This window comes from Nannospalax galili, unplaced genomic scaffold, assembly GCF_000622305.1.
Source record: "Nannospalax galili isolate Female #2095 unplaced genomic scaffold, S.galili_v1.0 scaffold1258, whole genome shotgun sequence".
In the NCBI taxonomy this organism is placed as follows: Eukaryota; Metazoa; Chordata; class Mammalia; order Rodentia; family Spalacidae; genus Nannospalax; species Nannospalax galili.
This window is the reverse complement of record NW_008341370.1, coordinates 1027362-1035043: the sequence shown is the minus strand read 5'-3', so window position 1 is coordinate 1035043 and position 7682 is coordinate 1027362. Positions and strand designations below refer to the sequence as shown.

Below are 7682 nucleotides of genomic sequence, written 5' to 3'. Positions count from 1 at the left end.
GAGAGAGAGAGAGAGAGAGAGAGAGAGAGAGAGAGAGAGAGGAGAGATTCCTTTGTGGCTTATTCTAGTTATTTTCTATTGCTGTGAATAAAAATTGAACAAAACCAACTTGGGGAGGAAAGGGTTTATTTAGCTTACAGAAAGGCAGGAACTCAGGGCAGAAACTAGGAGCGCAGACCATGGAAAAACGCTGCTTACTAGCTTGCTCCCCTGGCCCCCGCTCATCCTGCTTTCTTGTACAACCCAGGACCACCTGCCCAGAGGTGGAACTGCCCACAGTGGGCTGGATCCTCCCACATCACTCAACAACCAAGAAAATATTCCACAGACATGGCCACAGGCCAGTCCAACGAAGCAATTCCCCAATTGAGGCTCCCTCTTCCCAGGTGTGTCTAATCGACAACTGAGGCTATCCAGCACAGGGCTAGCTAGCATGGAAACAACAGTTCTCTCACCATGACTTAAACTGAGTGACCTGATCTTGTCGTCTTTTTCTTTCTTTTCCGGTCAAGCTCTAGCTATGTAGCCCAGGCTAGCCTTGAACTCTTAATCCTCCTGCCTCAGTGTTCTGAATGCTGATTACAGACATGTGCCACCACCATTGGCTTGCTGTCATTTTCTTCCTGCAAGAATTCTGGTGCAATCAGAAGACTCTGCATACCATGGTCCCTACAGCCATTGCTATTGCCTAAGAGTCAAGTACAACAGCCACTTGGGCCCCCAAAGCACTTGCCTTGGCTGGTGCTTCTTCACAGACAACCTCAGTGATACTGTGATTAATCATGATGCCACAGAGTGATGGGTCACATATCTCACTGGCAAAGTCAGTGATGCAATCAAGCTGGTTTCCTAATCTCGTTTTTTGGAACATATTTCCTGGGACCATTTGCTAATACTGATTTTTGTAGCCAACAAGGTTTAGCCTGTGAAACAGGAACCATAAGTTTTGTTTTGTTTTGTTTTGGTCTTTTTGAGACAGGGTCTCCCTAGAGCCCCAGCTGTCCTGGAACTCACTATGTAGACCAGGCTGGCCTCGAACTCACAGAGATCTGCCTGCACCACCATGCCTGGCTTGTTTTGTTTTGTTTTTTACATAGAAAACAACATAGCAAACGGTTAAGTCTAAAATTGTTAACTGTAACAAACAACTGTAAGGATAGATAAGAGTAAAAACTATTTAGAGGCGCTGAGTCTGTGGTTCAGTTGGTAGAGTGCTTGCCTAGCATGCAGAAGGCCTTGGGTTTGATTGCGAGTATCACATAAACCAGATGTGATGGCAAATACCTATAATCCCAGAATTTTAGAGAAGGGTCAAGAAGACCAGGAATTCAAGCTACATAGGGAATTTGAGGCCAGCCTAAGCTAGAGACCCTGTCTCCGGGGTTTAAAAAAAAAAAAAAAAAAAAAGCTGAGTGTGGTAGCACAAACCTTTAATCCCAGCACCTGGGAGGCAGAGGCAGGCGGATCTCTGTGAGTTCAAGGCCAGCCTGGTCTACATAGTGAGTTCCAGGACAGCTGGAGCTACAGGGAGACCCTGTCTCAAAAAGATCCCCACCCCCAAAAATGTACATTGTAACCCACATTCCTACCCACGCAACCTTCAGTAAAGTACCTGTAGGTATCCTACCCCCCAGCCCCTCCCTACCCCCCACCCCTGTCCTCTCCCTTCTACATCCCACACCAGTGCTGGAAGCCAGTGGTGAAAGCTTCAAATTTTCTAAGGGGGATGCACTCCCCAAACTCCATCTGTGCTGAATAGCTTTAGTGTCAACTTGACATACCTGGGTTGAGGGAGCCTCAATTGGGGAACTGTCTCCATTGAGCAGGCCTGTGGCCAGATCTGTGAGGCATCTTCTTGATTGTTGTGTGGTGTGGGAGGGCCCAGCCCACTGTGGGTGGTACCACCCCTGGGCAGGTGGGCCTGTGTTACGTAAGAAAGCAGGCTGAGCAGGGGCCAGGGAAGCAAGCCAGTAAGCAGCATTCCTCCATGGCCTGTGTTCTAGCTCCTGCCTCCAGGTTCCAGCCCTGAGTTCCTACCTTGGCCTCCCTAAGGAACTGTGACCCAGGAGATGTAAGATAAAATAAACCCTTTACTCCCCAAGTTGGTATTGGTCAGAGTGTTTGCAATGGAGAAACAAACTAGGACACCATCTCAGAGGTGACCACAGCAGAGTCTTCAAGGAAAACTTCCCAAAGGCGGTATCCAGGAAGGACAGGGGCCAGGGGAACAATGGACAAAGGGATTCTTTCTATAACAAAATTAGGGTCTAGTCAAGGAACTTCCCCTAACTCCAGGGAATTGGGTTTGCTATGGCTGGCCAGTGAGCATTCAGAAGGGCTTTAGCCAGAAACCCCTTGCTTTCCTTTGCTAATGGAAGGCTGACCTGGGGTTATCTGTTCTTATTCTCCCCATGAATACTGGGTATATTATTGAGATGCAGATAATTTGTTTAATGCATACATGGCCACAGGGACCCATAGCTGAAGGTGGTTGAGGGAGAATGGGTAGATGGGATTTGGGGTTGGTTCCCTAGGGAAGGGGCAAATCTGTTCTGTGAGGAAAAACAGGTATTTGGCTCATAAAGGCAGTAACATACAAATATCTGTGTTTTCATCTTCCTGAACACTGGGCCAAGCTTCACTTCCTACTAGGGCTTGCCAGATTTAGCAAGTAAAAACACAGGATTTGAATTTCAGATAAACAACCCAGAATTTCTTAGCATAAGGATGTCCTGTGAGTATCAGGAAAATAGTCACACAAGGACTCTTTTAGAATTACCTGATTTCCCTCCCTTACTGTGGATGTGGTCACATGACTGAGCTCTGCCCAACAGAAGGTCAAGGACAGGAGTGTGGATCTCCTCCAGGTTGGCAGGTTGGCCCCTTGGTGCCCCTCAGGATGGAGGGGACACAGAGGAGCTGGAGAAGGGCCAAGTGACAAAACAAAGACTGGATCTCCAATGACTGGACAGAATGGGCTTCCCTTTCCAAACCTCCGCTGGACTACAATGCAAACAAGAGAGAAATGTTTGGGCCGGGGGAATGGCTTAGCTGGTAAAAAGTGCTTACCACCTTACCACCAGATGACCCGAGTTCAGTTCCTGAACGGAAGTGACTCCTGCAAGTCTACAGAGAGAGAGAGAGAGAGCGAGAGAGAGAGAGAGAGAGAGAGCACTGAGTTTTGGCAAGTTTTTTTTTTCTTTTTGAGATAGCGTCTCCTGGTAGCCCCAGCTGGCCTGGAACTTGCTATGTAGACCTGGCTGGCCTCGAACTCACAGAGCTGTGCCTGCCTCAGCCTCCCAAGTGATTGGGATGTGTTTTTTGTTTTTTAATATTTTATTTATTATTTTTGCTTTATGTGTATGAGTGTATTGCATGCATGTATGTGAATGCACCTGTGTGCAATGCCACCGGAGGTCAGAAGAGGGCTTCGGGTTCTCCTGGAACTGGAGTTAAGGACAGTTCGTAGCCGCCATGTGGGTGCTGGGAATCAAACCTGGGCCCTCTGCAAGAGCAATCAGTGTGCTTAATGGCTGAGCCATCTCTCCAGCCCTGGGATGTGTTTTTTAGTAGTGGTTAACTTACCTTCAACTGTACTCCTAATCCCTAAATTCAATAGCTTTCTCTCTCACTTTTCTTTCCTCTTCCTCCTCCTCATCCTCCTCTTCCTCCCCCCCTCCTCTTCTTCCTCCTTTTTGGGAGGCAGAGGCAGGTAGGTCTTTGTGAGTTCCAGGCCAGCCAGAGGTACAGAGTGAGACTGACTCAAAATAAATAAATGAATAATTTGAAGCTGTCAGGATGGCTCAGCATGTGAAGGCATTTGCCACCCAGGTTGAGTATCTGAGTTAGAACCCCAGGTCCCACATAATGGAAGGGGGGAACCACCTTCTCTGACCTCCATACATGTGCCGTGGCTTACACTCCTCCCACAAACATAGCCCCACACAATAAATGAAATGTTAAGGGCTGGAGAGATGGCTCGGCGGTTAAGAGCACTGATTGGTCTTGCAGAAGATTGATTCCCAGCACCCAGATGCCAGCTAACAACTGTCCATAACTCCAGTTCCAGGGGATCCAACGCCTTCTTCTGACCTTTACAGGCACTGCAGGACACAGGTGCACTTATACACATGCAGGCAATACACTCATGCACATAAAATGAAAGTAATAATAAAAAAAGACATTTGCTGGGTGTGGTGGTGCATGCCTTTAGTCCCAGCCCTTGGGAGGCAGAGGCAGGTGGATTTCTGTGAGTTCAAGGCCAGCTGGGGCTACAGGGAAACCCTGTCTCAAAAAGACCAAAAAACAAAAACAAAAGACATTTAAAAAACTGTTTTCTTGGGGCTAGAAAGATAGTCCAGCAGTTAAGAGCACTAGTAGCTCTTGGAGAGGACCTGGGCTCAATTCCCAGCACCCACATGGCAACCAACAACTGTCTGTAACTTCCAGGGGATCTGATACCCTCTTCTGACCTCTGTGGGCATTGCATGCACATGGTATACTTGCATATATGCAGACAAAACACCCATTCACATAAAATAAAGATAATTTTAAAAACTATTCTTGCGACAGGGTCTATGTAGCCCAGAACTTGCGACAGGGTCTATGTAGCCCAGAACTGGCCTGGATTTGTGATCCTCCTACCTTAGCCTCCTGAGTGGTGCAATTTGAGGACACCTTGACTAGCCAAGGCCTCGTTCATGCTAAGACTGTGCTCTACCATTTGAGCTGTACTCCTGGCCTATCAGTGGCTTTTCTTACCTTTTCCTTTACCAGTATATGAACCTGGTAATTATTTCTTTGTGTGTGTATGTATATGTGCTTGTAGAAGTCAGAGGTCAACCTTTGGTGTCATTCTTCAGAAGTAATCCACCTTTTTTGGGGGGGGTTCTGTTTTGAGACAGGGTCTCCCTGTAGCCCCAGCTGTCCTGGAACTCGCTATGTAGACCAGGCTGGCCTTGAACTCACAGAGATCTGCCTGCCTCTGCCTCCTGAGTGCTGGGATTAAAGGCATGCACCATCATGCCTGGCTCCACCTTGTTTTTAAAAAATATTTATCCTCTTCTTGTAAGCTGCTCAAGGTGACCTGTGAAAATGATTCGTTACTCTCTTGACCCAGAAAACCCCACAAAATCATGCAAATCAAGAGGTTCCAATCTTCATGTTCACTTTAAGAACACATGTGAAACTGCCCAGGCCATCAAGGGTATGCATATATGAAAAGCCACCAAGTACCTGAAAGATGTGACTTTAAAGAAGCAGTGTGTGCCATTCTGGCCTTACAATGGTGGAGTTGGTAGGTGTGCCCAGGCCAAACAGCGGGGCTGGACACAAGGTCATGGCCCAAAAAGAGTGCTGAATTTTTGCTGCACATGCTTAAAAATGCAGAGAGTAATGCTGAACTTAAGGGTTTAGATGGAGACACTCTGGTCATTGAGTACATCCTGGTGAACAAATCACCCAAGATGCACTGCAGAACTTACAGAGCTCATGGTCACGTGAACCCACACATGAGCTCCCCCTGCCACATCGAGATGATCCTCACTGAAAATGAACAAATTGTTCCTAAGCCTGAAGAGGAAGTTGCACAAAAAAAGATATCCCAGAAGAAACAAAAACTTATGGCACGGGAATAAATTGAGCATAAAATAAATGCAAAAAGTAAATTTAAAAAAATTTGCTTTTTTTATGTATGAGTTTATTGTCTACATGCAAGTGCACTTGTAATACAATACCAGTGGAGGTCAGAAGAGAGTGTTGGATACCCTGGAACTGGAGGTAGCAGCCATGTGGGTGCTGGGATTCAAACCTGGGTCCTTTGCACGAGCAACCAGTGCTCTTCACCATCGAACCATCTCGCCAGTCCCAGTTCACCTCATTTTTTGAGATAAGGTCTGCCATTAAGACCTGGGCCTTATACATTCAGCTAGGTTGTCTGATCAGTGAGTCCCAGTAAGCTCCACATTTCCACCTTGCCTGTGCTAGGATCACAAGTACAGACCATCACCACCAAGTGGGTTTTTTTTTTTTTTTTTTTTTACATAGGTTTTGGGCATCAAACTCGGGTCCTCATGTCCTCATGTAGACATTTTATAGACTGAGCTAGCTCCTCAGTTTTCTTCTTGAAACTCGTTTCCCCTCAGTAACATCATTTGTGCCTCCTCTTTTAATGATGGTGATAATAACCAAATAGCTGCCATTTAGGAAGTTGTTACTAGACTAGCATCTGTATGGTGGATGCTACTATGCAGTTATAGGCTGTTATATTAGCTTTTCCTGAGAGAGGTGAACAAATGTCTGTTTATCCAAGATAGAACACTGATGAGTCCACCCGAGTCTAGCTTGGTGAACTAATGGAACACAGGATCTCTGAAGGGATCCAAATCCTTGGATGTTTAAATTTCATATATAAAATGGCATTGTATTTACATATAACCTATGCAACTCGTACATATTTCAAATATCTCTATTCTTATAACACCTAACATTATATAAATAATTACTATACTATGTCATTTAGGAAAAGAAGAATGTCAGTACATGTTCAATACAGATGGGTTTTTTCTTTTTTGAGACAGGGTCTTCCTGTAGCCCCAGATGACTTGGAACTCACTATGTAGACCAGGCTGGCCTTGAACTCACAGAGATCTGCCTGTCTCTGCCTCCTGAGTGCTGGGATTAAAGACATGTGCCACCACACCCTGCAGGTTTGTTCATTTTAAAAAATTTATTTATTTTTATTTATTTGGTCTTTTTCGGGGGGGGGGCGTGTATTTGATGAAAATGGTGAGTCGCGGCCAGCGGGCCATGGTAGCAGCAAGATCTATTTGGTCTTTTTGAGACAGGATTCTCCCTGTAGCCCCAGCTAACCTGGAATTTGCTATGTAGACCAGGCTGGCCTTGAACTCACAGAGATCTGCCTGCCTCTGCTTCCCAAGCGCTGGGTTTAAAGGCATGTGCCACCATGCCTGGCTTTTATTTTTATTATTTTTTATTTTATGTGTATGAGTGTATTCCCTGCATGTGTGTAAATGCACCTGTGTCCTGTAACACCAAGGGGGTGGTCAGAAGTGGGTGTCGGATCCCCTGGAACTGGAGTTACGAACGATTGTTAGCCTCCAGGTGGATGCTGGGAATTGAACCTGGGCCCTCTGCCAAAACGGCCAGTGCTCTTAACCACTGAGCCATCTCTACAGCTCTACACATAGGTTTTCTTTTCAACTATTTCTGATTGGGGGTGGTGATACACATCTGCAATCCTGGCATTCTGGAAGTTCCAGGCCAGCCTGGGCTATATAGAGAGTCGAAGGTCAATATGGGCTGTATCATGAGACCTTGTCTCAAAATTCTGAAAACAACTTTTGACTCAGTTGACTAAGTCTACAGGGAGGGAATCTGCGGACAAGGACGCCAAGTGTGTAATTCACAGATAGAAAAGGGCGGCTTAGAGATTCTGTCTGCCTGAAGTTCTCATAGTAGTTCTCTGCTGATTCTGTAGTGTGCCTCTCAGAAAGAGCACCTCAGTCTCAGTTCCCCTCAAGCTGAGCTCTTGTTTCACTTCCTGTCATCTAGTCATTCTCTGGTTGAGGATGTAGTTCAGTGGTATATCAGCTTCCTGACTTGTGCACAGGTTCAGTCCCCAGCGCTGCCCTCTACCACCAAAAAAAAAAAAGAAATATATA

General features: G+C 46.1%; 1 pseudogene; it reads left to right on the top strand.

The window, feature by feature from the left end:
- Positions 1-5076: 5076 nt before the first annotated feature.
- Positions 5077-5636, top strand: LOC103737121 (annotated as a pseudogene).
- The last annotated feature ends 2046 nt before the right edge of the window (positions 5637-7682 follow it).